We start from the raw sequence: 20,401 nt of genomic DNA, 5'->3' as shown, positions 1-20,401 counted from the left end.
ATTTTTGAATCAGAATATATTTTTATTGAAAATAAATCGAAAAATCGTTAAATGGTGATTATGGACATGCGTATGTCTTGGAAACTAAGAGATCAAATGAGATATGGCCTCTCTTCACTTTGTGGTTTAGGATATTAATCCGTAATTTGTAAATAGAATTATCTTAAACTCGATCTAGCTTATATATATATATATATATATATATATATATATATATATATATATATAGGGTTGATGAACAATAATTTTCACACGTAGGTCACAGGAGTATTTTTGTTTTTTTGCTCGGTTATTGTGTGAGGGGGGGGGGTATTTTTGTCTTTTTAGTATCTAAATATATTATCTCGACATTTCCGGAATATTCCTCTCTCTCCTTCTTCGTCTCCGGCTTTGGCTCTCTCTTCTATCTTGGACCACTCACCACTACTGTTTTTACACATAAAGGAATTCATAAGATTGTGTAAGATAAATAGCAATAGAAATATTTGTTAATCTCATGTTGAAAGTAGCATAAACTATCCTGATGATGAGATATTGATGTTTCGTGGGGCTTTGATACTCTCTCACTTCCTCTATGTGCGATTGTTTTGTTTCCTTCAATTTTCATGAGAGAATATGATTTACAACTTCACACTTCACAGCCAATGCGCAGAGAGATAGATAGAGGATATCCAGGGAAATTAACGAAGGATTATTGAGACTTCTCTGTCAGGAGATTTAGCAATAAGAGATTTTGCTTGCATAATCAAAACTCTGTTCAAGTAGAAGAAGAAAGGTATATAACACACATTTCCTGAAATGAATTTGTTATATTTTAAATGGAAGATCTATTTTTGGCTAATCTCTCTTCTTGGCAGGTCAAATCATTCTCCAAACGTCAACTAAATGTTGGCTCAAATCTCAGAAGATTCCATCGAGGTTCGTCATGTCGATCATTATCCATGTTTCTTGATTTAAAAATCTCAAAACCTTATTGTTATCTGTGTGTGGATATTTAAGACAACTGACAACTTTCACTTTCCAATAAGATTGTTGACAATTTCCCTTATTCAGGTCTCTCTATTTGGGTTCAGTGGCTGAGAGAAGAGGTCGTGCAATGGAAGTTTCAGATCTATAGCAATTACTGGGTGGTTGCTCATTGTTAGAAGTAAGTTTTAATTTTAGGAATAGTCTATTAGTCATTACAACCTGCTCTTACATTTAGTTTTGTAATTCCTTAGTCCATCATTTGTATATATTTCACTATGTACCAGTTATCATCATTAAACTACTTATTGGAGTGGTTTGGTCACTACTGAATTTTCTTTATGTGTTATGGTTAAAATTTGCCACAGCTATTTTCGGATATTCATTTTATAGTTGTAAGTCAGTATTCTGGTAGACTAAGACCTAGGTCTTTGTTAAGATTCTAACGTTGATTCACATCCCACCTCCGTACTTTATGCTACTTCTAGATTAAGTTTATTTAAGGAAGGTATCTCATAGGGCGCACCATGGTTTTGTACATCTGGTTATACATATAACACATGGCACCCGGAAAAATGAATTAAGGGGTCATTTTAGTTGCAAATGATCTTCCCACAGACATAGTTTATAGTGGTACTGGCTCTGATTTTCGTTTCTTCGTCTTATATTATGTCTAGCTTAGTGTTGTTTATCATGTATAATATGTAATGAATTGTTCCATAGTTTGATTAACATATTATTTGTACTATCTAAAGATATATCTCTACGGTTCGAGTATTCTCTCTCTGTGTGTGCAAGTTCTACTTCTTCATCTCCCACCTTTCACTCTATCTTCGACAGCTACTGTTCACACATAAAGGAAAATAACATTCATAACAATTCCTTCTTCCTTCTCATTAGCTACAAGAACTATTCAACCCCTATCTTCTGCCGCTTCTTGAACTCAAGAAAAATCACTTTTTAATCCAATCAAATTAAACTCTTCTACTTTTATTGGATATATACTCAAAAGTTCCACTTTAACTCATCAACCAATTCTCCAAATCTTCTTGATCGTTCGGACTCGAATATTCCTTTCTCTCACTCTCTTAAACCGAATGAACGAATGCTCTCTCCCCACTCTCCCATTCAAAGGTGATCCGATCTGCTTTCTAACCGATGGTTTAACATTGTCAAAGAGAATGAGATCACACATTTAGTTTTAATTTTGCTGTGGGTTTTTCTATCCACTCCTATTTGTGTTTTGTATATCATACTTTAGTCTTATTTTAGCAGATGGATTTGTTTAAAAAATAAATTGCAATTTGTGTTGTTTCTAATTGAATGTTATTGCTATTGGTGAAGCTTTTCGGAGAAGGTGAATTGAGTTGAGTTAAAGAACTAAAGTTGCCCTTAAAGGCATTGAGAAGCATTGAGAGGAAATCTATTTCAGTGAAATCGGCTAGGCTTTGGCAGAGATTGGTTTTGGAAACTTTCAGTGAAGGCGTGAAACTATAAGAAGTAATCAATGTGAATCTGCTCTTAAGGTAAATGCCAAACTATAGGCCTGTACTTCCCCTACACCATGTCTAGATCAATGCCAAATAAAATAATTAATATAAAAACATTTTGCATGCAGTAGATTTAGATCCGCATTTTACATGAAAGAGACTGTACAAAATCACACTACCAGCACACTTAGTAACTTGTTTGGTTCACGTGAAATGCCTACGCCCACATTAATAACACCGTCCTAGTAAGAAAAGTCTGTAAATTCAATTCATGGGTTAATCATAAAGGTCTGAACCATGATTGATAGCCCACATAACTCATTTGTTCGCTGAATCCAAATACAAAGATTGTTGTTTGACATACTCAATTACTTCATCTGGGGTTAGATATTTAATTGACAGCCTTCTCGAAATGCATTCCCTGCAATGAGAGACAAATATAAGACTCCTTACACAGTTTATTGGCTGGTTTTCAGTGAATAAAGTAAATATTATTTACCTTACTCTTGTTGAACTTATCTGATTTGGCACCAGTTCGTCGACAACTTTGATGTTATTCTGGAGGGGAAAAAAATCATAGTAACAAATTTTTAAACTGCATTCCTCAATAGACTTCACACAGGTAATATTCACCCATGGACTCGAAGTGTATTAATAAGTACATAGATGGATGATATTATTTTGATTAATTAAATAATTGTGATTTATTGACGACTCATCATACATTACGCTAGAACGAAACAGCAATGCGCAGTATAACCAAATATTCCTCTTACCTTATATTCATTCAAAATGTCATCAGTAGAAATTACCCTTGCATCAAAAAAAAGAAATTACCCTTTCAATGTCTTTTCCTTCTCTTCTGATGCAGACAACACCATAATCTCTACAAATAGCCCTGACCTAAAGAATAAGAACTTAATCAAGTTTTTAGCATACATAAAAAAAATAACAATTTGTTCAATATGTAAAGTAAAAATTAGCATTAGCCCTCAATAAATAAGAAATTTTTAATCAAGCAGGCGCGCAACAACAATTCTAAAGAAAAAAAAAATCTAAGAAAGATCTACTTATTTGAGACCAGTTCCACTATTTCCTTCATAAATGTTCAAGTACCTGTTCACGGATCCATACTCCAGGAATACTGAACGATTCAAGCAGATCAGAACCACAGACCAGCATTACCCTGAGGGACTCTATATCACAAAACAAATTGTAGTCTTAAAATTTCACCAGGCACACAGTGAAAGCAACAGACTATTCCCATTATGTACCAAACATATCCCACGATAAATGACACTTCAAATTTAATCGTATTTACAATTAGGTGTTGTCAATATTAGAGGTACAATACTTGTTCCTAGAAAAAACAACTAATAAGACAACAATGTCATAAATATAAATTGCACAAGATCTACCAAACTTGTTCTAAGAAAACCACGCTAGTCAATGAAAAGATACAACAGTGTCTCAAGTATTCATTACCACAAACTCTCCTTCACCTATAATATCTAACTTAGAATCGTTGGATTTGGATTATGGATGTCAACAAACTAATTTGTGCCAAGTAGAAAATCAATCCGGTTACAGGGTCCGTTTAGTGAGAAAATCATGAATGTCAAGTCCAATTGTCTAGAACCTAACCATCGCCACCACTATTTCTTAGCATGCACAAGGAATTATGAAGACCGAAAATTTGCATTTTGCATTTCTTTTTCTTACTTAAGATTAAAAGTACATGCAATGTAAGAGTATACATTGAAAGAAAGATTATGGACCTCAATGCACAAAATTGGTATAAGTTACCTCTAGGAATTGATTTGCTCTCACAAACGGAACTTGAAATTCTAGCCAAAACAGTTAAGGTGTGCTGGTAATTACTTTGTTTAGCCTACAAATAAATTATAAAGCTTTCTTCATAATTAATTAATTTTCAATGTAATGTGAAATTATTATCACTTCAGATTAAAATCACAGTAAGAAATATACCCTATCTTCTAGAAAAATAACATGACATTGGTACACAAAAAACACGTGTCATTCTCCATTGAATACAAAGATTAATGTATTCCTCCAGTTGAAGAATCTATTTTTTTTTTCTACCCATAGAAGAATTCAATTGGTTTTGGAAGCAAATCTAGTTCTACAAAGTCATTAACATAGAAGACACGGCGACACTGATATGGGATACAACAAAGAACTTATGACATCCAGGACACGGATATGGTACCTAACACTTTATTTGAAGAAGCTCAAAATCTGTTACTATACTTTAAGGATTCCAAGAATTAAGTCAGCTGGTATACCACTGTACGGGGTAAGTAACTTATGCCAGGACACTTGTTTACGTCACGGGAACACTGTGCAGGCAACATATCCACCCAATACATGCTTATTCAGACCTCAAGTTGTCTATGCAATCAATAAATGGAGCACTAGAAAAACCTATTTCTCAGTTGTCTCTACAGCAATGCAGTTTGGTCTAGCATCAAACAGGTCCTAGGAATTCGGGTATGTGACAACAATGTTAACATGGATTTGTTGAAGCTGATGCAAATTTGTATAAGGAATGATATATTTTCTGAAAAGCCTGAAATATGCAATGCTTTCATCTGTATTACTATGTTTTATTTGGAAAGACCGCAAATCCAGAAGGTTCAGGAGCTCGAGCCAACCTTGGCATGTTGTGACAACATAATGAAAGAAATGAAAACCTAGCTACCAGGACTACTAAGTAGTATCAGGGATCATGTCAAGCAAGATCATTCTTAATAGACTTGGTATTATGGTGGAGTTCAAGCATGGATCAAACATTCAAGTGTAACATTGGGGAAGTAAAAGTTATGATGCAATTACAGATGCAGATGTGATGCTGGTGAATTTTAAGATATGAAGAGGGCAATACTCTCCTGACCCACACACAACTTTAAAGGATATCAAACCAGACATTTACCAAGAACTATATGCTGTATTGTTGGGACGCAGAGGATGCGACAAACAAAACCAGAAGAGAATCATAGTTGAAACTGACTGTATGAGGGCAATGAACATAGTCAGAAAGATGGAAAATCTACCTTGCTATTGTGCTAAGTAGTAGCAGCTATGCATGAACTTTCACATTCGTTACATGCCTTAAACTGTAAGCCTGTATCCATGGGTGGAGCCAGGAAACTTTTACACATAGGGTACTTCGAGAGTCGGAGTAGCTCCGCGGAGTAACTGCTTTTTTGAAGTGGAGTAGTTCTTACTACTTGCTTTCACGGGTGACCACTCAAATGAGAATTTCGGACGAGTCAAGTGGAAATGCGGAGTCGTCATGCAGGATTTAACTTGCGCACTAAAATCATGTGAACCATTGAGCGTTAAACTGTAAATTTATCAAGTTGAATACTACAAAAGAACAAAATGATTTAAAAAGAGTCGAGCGGGACGCGGAGTCATCATGCAGGATTTAATTTGCGCACTAAAATCAGACCCCATGTGATCAATCGAGCATTAAACTGTAAATTTATCAAGTTGAATACTATAGTGAACAAAATGATTTAAAAGGAATCATGTAGTTGGATTTAACATGTTTTTGTAGAAGTTTATAACCTAATATGAGCTAACCCTGACATGTGTTTTACAAGTTAAAAAGACAACGGCTCGTAACAGTCCACTACATGAAAAGAAACAAGGCAGTGGCAATGCAATCGAATTATTAATGTTAAATTATCAGTAGCAAGGCAATAGTATTAGTTAGTGTTCAAAATTTCACCTGGAGCACGTGCCCCAGGTCACTCTAATGTGGCTCCGTTAATGCCTGTATCCATCACTATATGGAAACCAATAGGGCAACATATCACTTGGCTAGTATTGGCAATGAACTAGATAGTAACTGTTATTTCACTCCTCTGGATTTGAAATACTGCAGATGATAGGGTGGCAAGTTTTATCCAAGATATTAATGTAGGGGTCTGTCTAACTCCAAGATTTGTTCAAAGAAAAAGAACATGAAAATAGGACATTGTGAAGGTTCACAACTTGACAAACAGATACATACTGCTAATATAATTTCAAGACAACTATGAAAAAAAAGATGGTTATTCATGAACCTAGAAAAGACTATAACTGTAATAGAAAAGGGAAATCAAAGTATACTTTGCATATTACCTACCTCCCATGAATCCAACATTACAAAAGACGAGCTTCTACATGCTAGTTCACACAATTGAAGTCGATGTTCAGCAGATACCAGGCCCTATAAAGTATGCGAAATTAATAGTAGCTTCCATATTGCACACATTAGAACTAAAAAATTAAATAAATAAAATGTACAGTAAATAAAAAATTTGTAAAACCTGAGATAAGAAAAATGTACGATAAAATAAACGATTACGTTTAATAAAAAAAAAATGTAGGTTATGACCTCAAGAGCCCTCATTCTTTTTTTTTTTTTTTTTTTTTTTGATTGGTAAGCCTGTTTTTAAACGAGATCATTCCTCATTTCAATGCCAAAAGGCATTTGTGACATATTTACTCAAATAAGATTCCTATAAATTCATCAAACTTCATAAAAATTTGTACCCCAAATCCATCAATATTCGTCCTCATTATTTTTTCCTTTAATCACAATCATTGCTTAGAAAGAGATCCTATCAGTGAGCAACGCTTATTCAAAAGACCAAAACACCTAATTCCTTTTCCACATCCTTTTGACAAAGGTACTAGAGATAAGAGGCACAATGTGCAACCACTACTGCACTTGGTGCCTTCGAAATGCATAAAACCTAAATAACACTTCTCAAAAGAAAAAAACAAACAGACGAAGATTTCTATGTTATCATAATGAAATTTTAATCCATTGCTTTGATAACAGGCAACAGATGGCTACGTACTCTTTTCATGTATGCGTCATTTACAGGTGACATATAGCCTCCAAGAACATAACAACCGTCCAAACTCAGTGCATCTCTTGCCAATTCTGTACATGAGTGAATTAATTAAATGCATACTAGAAGTTTCAGAAAAGTAAACAAAAAATATCATATTTTGCTCTGACAGGTCATATATCCACATAAACTATAAAAGTATTATTATCTAAGAAATATGGGTTAACGTGCACTCAAACAAGTTGTAATGGTTCACATATGTTAGCCACGACAATTCTTGCATAAAGAAAATTGGTTGATGCATACTTTTTCAGGATTAGCAACAATGAGTGAACAAGTTTTTTGCAGCAAAAGGTCACTAAGTAATTGATTCGGTGAAAACTCAATCGACATGTTTCAACATTTGCTTCTTTATGCATTCTAAAACCAATATGAAACACAAATTTATGGATTATATAAAAGTTGGAAGGTCATCTCTTGGTGCTTTCTGCATGTCGTGCCGCATACGTCCTTTAGAACACGCCAAGCAGCAGTGAGAGTGGACGTGGGCTAGCCAACATGCTGGACTTCACAACCAGCCACATTAATGCCAATAAAACCATGGAACCTCTATGCGAGCTGACCAATTGTATACTCAATTATCAAAGAAATAAAGTTGTTTCCTTTCTCAAGTGACTGAGTCTACTTTTTGTTTTTGGTAAACTGACTGAGTCTACTTACTTTGACAGAAATCCTTCCATCTGACAAATAAGGCTTAAATATTTAATTTTGAGAATTTCTATTTTAACAAAATTTGGAGAAACTAAGTTTGTTCAATGAATCTATATTTTTAATAAGAGAACTGTGGTTTTAACCCGAAGTATAACCCTAAAGTTATCTGCATGCATCTCTGTGCTCTTGCTTCGGTGACAAGTTTGCAATAGACAAATATGGAAGAGCGGAGTTTGATACGACAACAGTGAGAATTAAAGACTGGTGTCCCAAGGCAAATTTGATAATTTGTTTAGGCCATGTGTCATCTCTAAATGGAATGGATAACTTATGCCACAATTTGAAAAACCAATGACATCCAGAAGAAGTGTAGTGAGGTAGACGAGTAAACCTATGGCTTAGAAAATATATCCACAAAAACGTGGAAAAGAAAACACACACACACAATTTTAACACTTTTGCAAGTGGGCATTTCTGCAGGCAATTTGTTCATACATAAATGAAAATTTACTTGATCTAACATACCACAAGCAAGTTTTATGTTTGGCCATTTGAATTGCTTCAGCTAACATAAATAAAATGTATACATACCACTACACCAGAAAAAAGGAGGACAAGTACATAACTACATTATTGGACTTTTTTCTTGTTAAGAGATGAAAATTGGCAGTTTCCAATTTTGAATACAACTTGAAAACTTATACATTAAGGAAGAACTGTACGGATCCCAACAGAATGAATGTCAGAACAAGATTTTTTTAGCATATGCAAAATAATAAACACAATATATATAAGTGAACTTACCAAACAATCGCAAGTGCATATATGTAGGACAGTACAGTCACGATAACCACAAAATGATATCAGGCGAGCAGTTTATCATATATGGGTGAATAAAAAAAATTAAGCGTACTGTCTTCAAATCAGATCTACTCAGAATCTTATAGATCACCTTCCTGAGTTCCTCGTCAGTTGGAGCACATGCCTCTTTAACTTTATCCTTTCCTTTTGCACTCTTTTTACCTTCAAGAATTATAGACAATCAGGTTTTAGTCGAAAGATTTTGCTCTACTCACCTACATGGACTACCAAAAGTAAATAATCAAGTCAAACTAAACTACACATTCTATTATTACTATTCTAATTTATTTTTTCTCAAAATTTGAGACAAAGAAAACTCATTATGCGGATTGACATATTAAGAAGCCTGAACCAAGCTTCTATTCCATTTTGACCAACCTTTAAAGTTTATCCTAACTCACTTAACAAAGAACCACAAAATCAAGATTCAAAATTATTTTACCAGATTTCTCCATACTGTCATTTTCCTTAGAAGAACACTTCGATGGAGCGAAGGATTTCTTGTTAGTTGTTTCTTGACTTTTCTTCCTCCTGGAGAAGACAACTGGACTTTCACCAATGCTATCATTGGCCTTAGAGTTGTTCGTCACTGGGACTTTTTAGGTAACTTGACTGGAGTTTCTTTCTTTTCAGTTGTTACTTTCTTGGATTTTGTTATAATATGTCAGTATTATAATATGTCAAATATGGAAAGTCCCATGTTTCTATAAGTGTGGACATCCATATCTACTAGTTGCTATTATCATATTTTAGGTTAGTATAAGTATGTAACTCTGGGTAGAGAACAATCTCTCTCAGACTCTCTCAACCTAAGAACTCTTTAACCCTAATAAATCTCTAGTCTTCTTTGGTCTTCTTCTTGGTGTCTTTAATATATCAATATCACAACTCTCCTAGCATCACTACTAACACAGAATTTAACATGGTATCGGAGCGAGGTTCAGTGGTATGCTAGGAGAGGAAACCTTCATCAAGAAAAAAAAAATCAAAATCAGTTTATTTTAATTTTCAGTATAGTATTCAAGTCAAGTTTCAAGAAGAAGAAAGGATTTCTCACAAGAAGAAGTTCTTATATCTCAATTCAAGTTTCAATTTTTTTTTTTCCTCTGGCGGTTTTGCATCGTTCACCCAAGATCTTTCTTGGTTATTCTTGTTCACTAACACTGTTCATAGTTACTATTCACGGTACTGTTCATCGTCATGTTAAAGTAAGTTTTTGAGATTTCGCTAGTGTTTAAAGTTTGTTTGAAGAATGCTAGGAGAGAGATCCGAAGTTTCTCAGTATTGGTTTCTTAGTATTGTTTTCGCCTCACAAGAATTGGTATTGATGCCGTCTTCTGTCTCAGTTTCTAGAACATGATCAAGTTGTTTGTTTGAAGTATTAGCTTGTTAGGTTAAAGGGATTGAGTCTGTAGAAGAAGAAGAAGAAGAAATAATGGAGGCACAAGAAGAAGGTAGGGTTTAGAGTATGAAGTATTGTTTTTTGAAGTGGGCATTGGTTGGTTGTATAAGTTGGTATTTAGTTTTCTCAGTTTCAAGTTCAAGTCGGAATAAACAAGCCTTTGTATGTTTCAACAGACTTGTATATTCCAACTTGAGAGGGGGAATAGGGAGATATGAAGACATTCAGTAGTATATGAAGGAAGGATAATATGGAGACGTATGAGGAAGAGTACTCATGTCTCCATATTCCAACAAGCCTCGATTTAACTCTTCATGACAAGGCAATCCACTATTCGGGCTTTCTTGATGACATCCCCACTCTGCAGCCTTTCAAGATATTGGTAGCGATCAAGCTAAACCGGAAACAAGTTTCGTAGTGATCAAGCCTCAATGCAAGTATGTTTTGGTGTAGATCAAGCCTCAACCGCACGTATGTTTCGGTAGCGATCAAGCCTCACCAGTATGCATTATGTTTCGTGAGTACCCATAATAGTATTTTGTTGACATTAACAAATTGATATTGATAGTAGCGACCAAGAAGCGCATATCAAGTCACCGTTATTGTTTTCAATTTATATTATGGCGGCCATAACAACGAATGAAGTGAGTAGTAAGCAAAGACGCCACTACACCGGTGTTATGATTTCGGTTGTGGATCGAGGTACACCTTCAATATTCAGGTTAGGTCATTGCCTACACCGACAAGCAAACTCGAACGCCTCAACAGGTTGTTCGAAGTTCTTCAATGAAGACGGTTTCTATGCGAAAAGGGGAGCGATATTCTTATCTTTTGTTTTTGTAATCCAAGTTGTAATTTGCATAGTTTGCGTAATTACGGACGAGGGGAGTTGTTAGAATATATCAAGATAGAATATGTCAAGATTATAATATGTCCAATATGGAAAGTCCCATGTTTCTATAAGTGTGGACATCCATATCTACTAGTTGCTATTATCATATTTTAGGTTAGTATAAGTATGTAACTCACGGGTAGAGAACAATCTCTCTCGGACTCTCTCAACCTAAGAACTCTTTAACCCTAATAAATCTCTAGTCTTTTCTTTGGTCTTCTTCTTGGTGTCTTTAATATATCAATATCACAACTCTCCTAAGCATCACCACTAACACGCAATTTAACATGGTATCGGAGATGAGGTTCATTGGTATGCTAGGAGAGGAAACCCTCACCAAGAAAAAAAAATCAAAATCAGTTTGTTTTAATTTTCAGTATAGTATTCAAGTCAAGTTTCAAGAAGAAGAAGGATTTCTCACAAGAAGAAGTTCTTATATCTCAATTCAAGTTTCAATTTTTTTTTTTTCGGGCGGTTTCATCGTTTCACCGGCATTCGTTCACGCCATCGTTCACTAACTAATTTGTTCATAGTTACTATTCACGGTACTGTTCATCGTCATGTTAAAGTAAGTTTTTGAGATTTCGCTAGTGTTTAAAATTTGTTTGAAGAATGCTAGGAGAGAGATCCGAAGTTTCTCAGTATTGGTTTCTTAGTATTGTTTCGCTTCCGCGCAATTGGTATTGATGTCGTCTTCTGTCTCAGTTTCTAGAACATGATCAAGTTGTTTGTTTGAAGTATTAGCTTGTTAGGTTAAAGGGATTGAGTCTGTAGAAGAAGAAGAAGAAGAAAGAATGGAGGCACAAGAAGAAGGTAGGGTTTAGAGTATGAAGTATTGTTTTTTGAAGTGGGCATTGGTTGGTTGTATAAGTTGGTATTTAGTTTTCTCAGTTTCAAGTTCAAGTCGGAATAAACAAGCCTTCAGATGTTTCAATGGACTTGTATATTCCAACTCGAGAGGGGAATAGGAGATATGAAGACATTCAAGAAGTATATGAAGGAAGGAGAATATGGAAACATATGAGGAAGAGTACTCATGTCTCCATATTCCAACAAGCCTCAACGAACTCTTCATGACAAGGCAATCCACTATTCGATCTTCAAGATGACATCCCTACTCTGCGAGTCTTTGAGATTCGTAGCGATCAAGCTAAAGTGCAAACAAGTTTCGTGTTGATCAAGCCTCAACCGCAAGTATGTTTTGTGTAGCGATCAAGCCTCAATCCGCATTATGTTTCGTGTTGATCAAGCCTCAATCATGACGTATGTTTCGTGAGTACCCATAATAGTATTTTGTTGACATTAACGGTGATATTGATAGTAGCGCCAAGAAGCGCACATCAAGTCACCGTTATTGTTTTCAATTTATATTATGACGCCCATAATAACGAATGAAGTGAGTAGTAGTAGCCAAAGACGCCACTACACCGGGTGTTATGATTTCAGCCAGGATCAAGTACACCTTCAAGATTCGAGGTTAGGTCATTGCTTACACCGACAGGTTTAACTCCATAACGCCTCAACAGCGGTTGTTCGAAGTTCTTCAACCAAGATATCTTCGCGAAAGGAGCAATATTCTTATCTTTTGTTTTTGTAATCCAAGTTGTAATTTGCATAGTTTTGCGTAATTAAACTTGAGGGGAGTGTTAAAATATATCAGTATTAGAATATGTCAGTATTATAATATGTCCAATATGGAAAGTCCCATGTTTCTATAAGTGTGGACATCCATATCTACTAGTTGCTATTATCATATTTTAGGTTAGTATAAGTATGTAACTCTGGGTAGAGAACAATCTCTCTCAGACTCTCTCAACCTAAGAACTCTTTAACCCTAATAAATCTCTAGTCTTCTTTGGTCTTCTTCTTGGTGTCTTTAATATATCAATATCACAACTCTCCTAGCATCACCACTAACACAGAATTTAACAGATTTATCTTTCGCCAAGGATGTGGTCTTCGCTGATGATCCTTTCGAACCAGAATTATGGTTTCTTGTTTCTTCTTCCGAATCTTCTCCAGATTCACTTCCCTTTATGTCACTTTCGAGTGCTTTCAAATTTCATCATCGATCCATCGAGGAACGAGTTGATCTTTCTTGACTTCCTCCTTTTCAAACTCATCATCCGATTCACATTCACTCTCCTTTTACACCACATTAGGACTACCGGTCTTTCTCGTTTTACGGAAAAACAATTTAATATAAACCCGAGTTTAAAGATACATATAAGAACCAAAATAGCATTATCTTCTAAATTTGGAAGAGTTAATTAAGGATTGACTCACAACACTATCCCGCATTCCTCTTAAATGTCATTTTTCATGTTTTGAAATTTGATCACATCCACACGTGTACAACACGTAATCACAATAAAATGCCAAGAAACATTAGTTCATAGCAAGTGTTCTTTACACATGGTGCAGGTGGAATGAAGTCACCCCTGACTTCAAGAGACGCAGGGTATCCTAATGGGACTACGGGGTTTTGTATTGCTTATTTGTTACATTGTACAAAAATTATAATTGCATCTGATTCCAAAAGATCAGTTTATATACTGAGAGCAGAGGAAGAAGCTCCTTGGTATGTTTGGAACCTGAAGGCTCCTATTCTATCTATAGCACAATGACTACACTGTAGAATTCATTCATGTATATAAATAAACCAACAGGGACACAGATTTTCTGGCTGGTCTTGAAAATGTACGCAAGTGGTACTTTGTTCATCCAAATGAGTATATATGTGGAGGAGGATAAATATAATTAAGTTTATTTGAGATTTTAACGCAGGTGAGGGGTAAGGCTAACACCCAAATTCAGTTAAAAAAAAAAGGTCATAGCAATGTAAAGTTCAAAATAACTATTGCATTTTCTTTGATATGTAATTTAAGATATTCAACCTCACCAATACGTGCACATGATGAAAAAGAAGAAGATTAAGCAGTAGAACCATTTGTATAGAATTGGACTGAGTTAATGGTTAAATACACATGACTGTGATTGGGCTCACTAAAAACTAAAAACTATATACTTGTTTAATAAAAGAAAATAAACGAGTGAGCAGAGCGAATGATTTTGGCAGAAGGGGGGCTATGCGAGGTGTCCTCATCTTCTCTTTTATTTTTTTTTCGCCCAAATACCTTTCTCCTTCACCCATCTCTCTCTCCCAAGATCACCCAACTCTCTCTCTCCGCCGCAGCTCCACTCACTCCCCACTGCCACGCAGTATACTAGTAATAAATACTATATTTCAATCCATCAGTCACTACACCATAATAGGATATTTGCAACACGCACCTTTTTTGATTTGCAACGCTTATTTAGCGTTAGTAAGTTACTAACGCTAAATAAGCGTTGGTAATGTTGTAAAGTGTTGCTTTATTTGGGTGAATTTCGAATTAATTGCTAACGCTTTAAAAGCGTTGGAGAAGTGTTACAAACTTAAAAATTTCGCGAACAGAGGGAAACCAAAAATATCGAACCAAAATTATCGAAATATAAAACATAATTTTTTTTTTTCTCCTCTCTCTCTCTCTCTCACCGCCGCATTATCTCAAGATCCCTAATTTTCGCACTCCTCAATCAAAGAAAGAAGAAGAAGAAGAAGAATGGTCGGTTCTTTGTTTTCTGTTAAAAATAATAATTCTTCCATTCTCTATTGTTTAATCGAACCATTAACAACTGTTGTCTTTCTCACTAGGAAAAGTAAAAAATTTCAGTTCCACACTAATCAAAGTTGTTCTAACTGATTGATTCACCGTTTTCAATTTTGAGAGTTTGTTTCAAAAGACATCTCTTTTTATTTCGACGGTTTGTTTTAAAAAGCTCAATGTTTTCCAAAAGCGAAGAAAATTTTCCTGTTTGTGAAAAGAAAACACATCTCTTTCTTAAAACACACGTCTGTCTCCATTTGTTTTTATAAGAAATTCTAATACTTGGCTTACTCTTAAGGTGTCTTTGGCTGTAAGAGGGATCATTGAAGGTGCATCTCATTTGGTAGTAGAATACTTACATGCAGTAAGAAGCATTTGCTAATGTGTTCTCCACGCTTGTGAATTTCTTTTATATAAGAATTCATGGCGTGAGGGGCGTGGAGAATTTTTAGTTGGCTATTGGCTTTCCTATTTTATGGAAGTTCTTATGTATCAAGTGATATTTTGCAGTTCTTATGTATCATGGTATTCTTTCCTGTTTTTTGATGATTTGTTAAATTTATTTTCAAATTTAAAAGATTGTTGTTATTATTATTTGCAGGGGTTCTCAAGAGCAACAAGAAATTCCTGGGCCATCTTCTTCTTCTTGGTATTCTCCACCAGATTCCTCACGCCCATCTACACCGGGTACTACTACTACTAATGCCCTAAGACCATCTGATTTCTCACAATCGCTTAAGGACAAGTTGTTTCTCCTTCTGAAGTCGTAGCCATCATTCATCTCTTAAAGGACAAAAGGTATCGAATGTTAATTGGACTTTTCTTAACCACATATATACAGATCTCTTTTTAGTCTTATTCAAATTCTGAGAAATTACACAAGACCAAGCCCCTAGTTCTAGACGGCCAGATTGACTAGTAATTTAATTTATCTATTGCCTACATGTTTTAGTTTTATATCTTTTCTTAAAACAAAGATTATAGTGTTCGACTTTGTTATAGCAAGTTTTATCTTGTATATATTATCGGTAATTTCTCAACTGATATGTAGTGTCGAATGCCTTGTAGTGTGGACGAGTTGCGAAAACTCTTGTCTGATAAAGATTCGTACAATCAGTTCTTGCTTTCCCACTCTTGATGGATCTAAATTGAGTAAATTCCCACTCTTTATGGTAACTGTTTCAATGCGTGGAAACCTCTATCCTTCATTGTTTGCTTATATTTCTAAGGGTGGCTTTTAATATAATTCATGCTCTTGAAGAGCTTCTATCCATCTTGCTTTCTCTAATAAGTAATATATTTCCCTTGATTTTCGAAATGATGAGAAGTACACTTACAGGTCTCAAAGTATGTATAAATCAACGAGTTGAATATGTACCCTACAATTGTTGTTGGGTCTATTTATTAAAAATTAAAATCTCAATCGGAAGTCAAGTATACTATTTGGTCGAAATGATAACAAAATAAACTGATTCTACATTTTCTAGAGTGTGTGCAACATTTTACGCTGAAATTAAGTGCCTTAAGGTACCTATAAAAGAAAAGTTTCTAAGTTTGTCATACAAGGATCATTCCACATTTCCACCATATGTTATGGTGAGTAGCTCAGTTCTCTTTCTGAATGGGTTTCTTCAATATGCCTCAATTAACTATCTTTTTTTGTCTCTCCTTTTTTCATTTTCTTTTTATTTATTTTCATTTTGTCTCTACTTTGGTGAATCCTAAAACTATTCTTTTGTTCTGCACAGGGTATACTTGTCTTGATACTTGTCACTCTATCCTGCTCAAATGTTATTGTTCTTTCTTGTAGTTTTGTTAAAGAGATCAATGTTTTAGACTATGGAGCTGTTGGGGGTGGCTACATTGATGATTCTCAAGTAAATTGTTTTACTTCTCTTCCGTATGCTAGCTTTCTTCCTAATATATAATTTAACAGTTATGACTTCCATCTTTGATTACCAGGCATTTTTTAAGGCGTGGGATGTTACATGTAATTAGAATTTGCCGAAAGTGCTAACATGATTATTCCTGGAGAAAGGAGATTTTTGGTTAATCCCATTACGTTCAATGGCCCATGCAAACTTTCAAGGATAAATATTCAGGTACGAAAAATCGCAGTACATTTTCGATTCGCTTTTTTGAGAACTGAAAGTAAAAATGCTAACATAAACATGGCCGAAACAGTAGCAATTCCAAAAGATCATCCTAATAATGTCCATGTCGATACTCGATACAGTAGAGTTTTATGGCTCAAGTTAGAAAGACTTCTCTTGATTGGTGATTGACTACGTCTTCTTTTTTTGTAGATACTTGGAACTATATTATCTCCTCAAGATATCGAAAAGTGGGATGGGATTGATTCAAGCCAATGGCTTGCATTTAGACGTGTTACTGGTCTCATAGTTGATGGTTATGGCACTATTGATGGATGGGGTACAAATTAGTGGTCTAATTCATGCCGCAACAGCCACAGCAAGGTAACCGACAGTTCTGCCCCATTAACATGTTTTGGAATAGTATGTTCGGCAATTTTTAAAGCTAATCGTCTCAGCTTGCTTTAATTTGCAGAATTGCACGAAAATGGCGCCAACAGTAAGTATTTATATGTTGATTGGTATATGTTCGCATCTAGTAATATTTGTTAATAAATTCCGATAAAATCACTGAATTTTGTTGTTAGGCTATCAAGTTCATATTCTGCTCCAATAATTATCTCAAATATTAACTGTGGTCCTGGGCATGGTATAAGGTAAGGATATTCATTCCATTGATCAGCAATCAATTGAAGTTGTAATGACTGACCCTCAAAACACAATTGAAGTATGTACTTTGAGAATCTATTGGCCGGTTAGACCTGGTAGGCTCGTATACAGTTTGCCCTTGCCGTATGCCACAAAATTATGTGGACTGGTGGTGCAGTGTGTGAACTGGTGGTTTGTAGTGTATGGTGGTGGACAGGTGGTTTGCAGTGTAATCGATCAGAAATGCAAGAACCAAGTATCGATACAGATAAACTCAGCTACGAAATCTTCTCTATCCTCGAAAGCAAGTTTCTGTTTGGGTACGATGATCAAAATAAGCTTTGGATTCCAAAACAAATATCTCCAGCACATGAAACCATAGCTCCTACAGCATCTACAAATGATAATTGTGTTTCATCAATCAAGAACCAAAGAGGTAAGATCTGTGTATTAAGCATAGACGGAGGTGGCATGCGGGGAATTCTATCAGGAAAAGCATTAGCTTATCTTGAACAAGCATTGAAAAAAAAAGTCTGGAAACCCAGAAGCAAGAATTGCAGATTACTTTGACGTTTGCAGCAGGGACAGGAGTTGGAGGGATATTTACTGCTATGCTTTTTTGGTACGAAAGGTGATAATAGGCCTATATTCAAAGCTGAAGAGACATGGAAGTTTTGGTTAATCAAGGAAAAAGATTCTTTAAACCTGCATCTTCTTCTTCTAATGGAAGTTTGTTACATCGTTTTTTGGACAGTTTCAGTTACTAACAAGTTGGAGAAGATTATGAAAGAAGCGTTTTTCAGATAAGAGTCGAGTCTAACTTTGAAAGATACATTGAAGCCCGTGCTGATTCCGTGGTTACGATCTTCGAAGTTCGCCCCATTTGTGTTTTCTAGAGCTGATGCTTTTGAGTCAGAGAGTTTTGATTTTAGGCTATGGGAAGTTTGCCGAGCTACCATGGCTGAACCGGCTGTGTTTGAACCAGTTTTAATGAAGTCTGTTGATGGGCAGAAACAGTGTTTAGCAGTTGAAGGTGGATTAACTATGAGTAATCCGGTTGCAGCTGCAATTACGCACGTATTGCATAGCAAGCAAGAGTTTCCATTCGTGCGAAGGGTTGAAGATTTAATGGTTTTGTCATTAGGGAGTGGTCAATTTCTAGAGGGTAACTATAACTATGAGCAGGTCAAAGGGTGGAAAGCTAAACAGTAAAGCCGACCTATGGCTCGAAGTTTCTGGTGATGGGGCTGCTGATTTGGTTGACCATGCTGTTGCTATGGCGTTTGGGCAGAGTCAAAGTGGTAGTTACGTCCGGATCCAGGTACACCTAAAATTCGGTTATCAGTAATGCCTGCATTGTAATTCAACCAAATACGAAATCAACTGTTGATTGACTTGATTCACACACATGCTTGGTTTTTAGTTCCGTTTGCTTAATCTTGTTACCTAAATAAAAGGCGTTGATGTAATGTAAACTAGTGCCAGCTTGGTTTTGCAATTGTCATTTTCATTGGCATACTTTTCACCATTGATTTGATTTGTTTCCAGGAATTTTTACAAAGGAATTAAATGGTGCTGATATAGGCCGTTTTGTACAAAGTACTTGAGCATTTTGCCTTAAACCGAAGGGTGTTCTCAGGGTGATGGGTGTACCTGGACTAACTATCTATCATGTGAAAAGCCACTTGCAGGTACTACCCGCTATATTATTGGAATTTTCTGTCTTTTTAAGCTAATCTTACCTAGTGTTCTTTATTCTCTGTATAGAAATATCGCCTTGCAAAATACTTGCCGGAATCTCCAGCTGATGGTAAGGGCCATGTTTCCCGCTGTGTATTTCAGTGCCTAATTACTAGCAGTGGGCCTAGACATGTTGAATTTTGCTGACCTTAATATGTAAAAAATGTATTCTGTGTTTGTGTTTGATGTGTTTGTGGTGCAGTGGAAACTGATTTACAAGCTGGAGGCCTGGAGCTAAACACAAATATGAGGTAATATACTATAAGATTAAACAAAGTTTTGCTTTTAATTGTTGAAATATTATTGAAGTTACGATAACATTATATTTTGCTTCCATTGCGCCAGTTTTTATGGGTAATTCTCATTGGATTGATCTTTGCGCTTTATAATCCAGTCTTTTAGTCGCTAATCTTGGCGTATCCACTGGTAAGAAGCAAAATATTGTAGCCCTATCATCTATTTGGGTTTTGAATCTCTATTTGGGTTTTGATGTAGAGGTGAGAATCCCTAGTCCTTCTTTACTATTAAGCTCAATCCACTATACCTTAGATTATCAGTATTTATCTTTTAAATTGGTTTTAATCCCCTTATTGTCTGCTTCATGATCTTTTCTTGGTTGACTATTTTATCTTAATCCTAGGATCTCTTTTGGAGCATTTGTGGAAGTAAATGGGCGTAGGGTTTTCAACAACGCAAGCTGTTATCTCTTATTTAGGATCATCATATGAAACTTTTTTTATGGTGAGAGTCCAACAATAAGTTTGTGAGGTTTAGAAAATAGCTCAAAGTTGTGAATGTATATGGTTGGATTAGTTTTGTACTTTATCAGTTTTTTTCCCCATATATATTATGGTTTCTTTGTAAAATAGTATGAAAATGTATTGTGTACAGGATAAATTTAGCTTAAATAAGAATTTATGATTTATGTATATGGTGCAAGAGGGGGCATCTTTTTGTAGGTGTAGCTAGTCGCTACAAAATATGAGAAATTATTTTTTTTTCATCAGCAACCCATCAGCAACGGTTCATAACCGTTACAAACGACTTTTAAATTAATTTTTTTTAAATTAACTAACA

The 20,401-nt window shown here is 35.4% G+C and overlaps 2 pseudogenes across 2 annotated transcripts; one reads left to right on the top strand and one right to left on the bottom strand.

The window, feature by feature from the left end:
* The first annotated feature begins 336 nt into the window (after positions 1-336).
* On the top strand, positions 337-20,253 carry LOC147503529 (patatin-like protein 6; annotated as a pseudogene). Its single transcript, XR_015192754.1, has 16 exons — positions 337-775; positions 858-918; positions 1,054-1,147; positions 2,311-2,492; positions 15,445-15,641; positions 15,912-16,015; positions 16,592-16,720; positions 16,806-16,945; positions 17,150-17,320; positions 17,412-17,435; positions 17,524-18,905; positions 19,133-19,275; positions 19,352-19,394; positions 19,527-19,575; positions 19,670-19,750; positions 19,965-20,253. The product of XR_015192754.1 is annotated as a patatin-like protein 6 (transcript).
* LOC147503530 (nicotinamide/nicotinic acid mononucleotide adenylyltransferase-like) lies at positions 2,702-8,876 on the bottom strand (annotated as a pseudogene). The gene is made up of 8 exons (XR_015192755.1): positions 8,843-8,876; positions 7,334-7,419; positions 6,613-6,696; positions 4,263-4,347; positions 3,573-3,652; positions 3,233-3,359; positions 2,956-3,014; positions 2,702-2,877 (listed from the first exon to the last, which is right to left on the bottom strand). The product of XR_015192755.1 is annotated as a nicotinamide/nicotinic acid mononucleotide adenylyltransferase-like (transcript).
* Positions 20,254-20,401: the final 148 nt, after the last annotated feature.

This window comes from Coptis chinensis, chromosome 4 (assembly GCF_015680905.1).
Source record: "Coptis chinensis isolate HL-2020 chromosome 4, ASM1568090v1, whole genome shotgun sequence".
Lineage (NCBI taxonomy): Eukaryota > Viridiplantae > Streptophyta > Magnoliopsida > Ranunculales > Ranunculaceae > Coptis > Coptis chinensis.
This window is presented reverse-complemented; position numbering and strand designations above follow the sequence as displayed.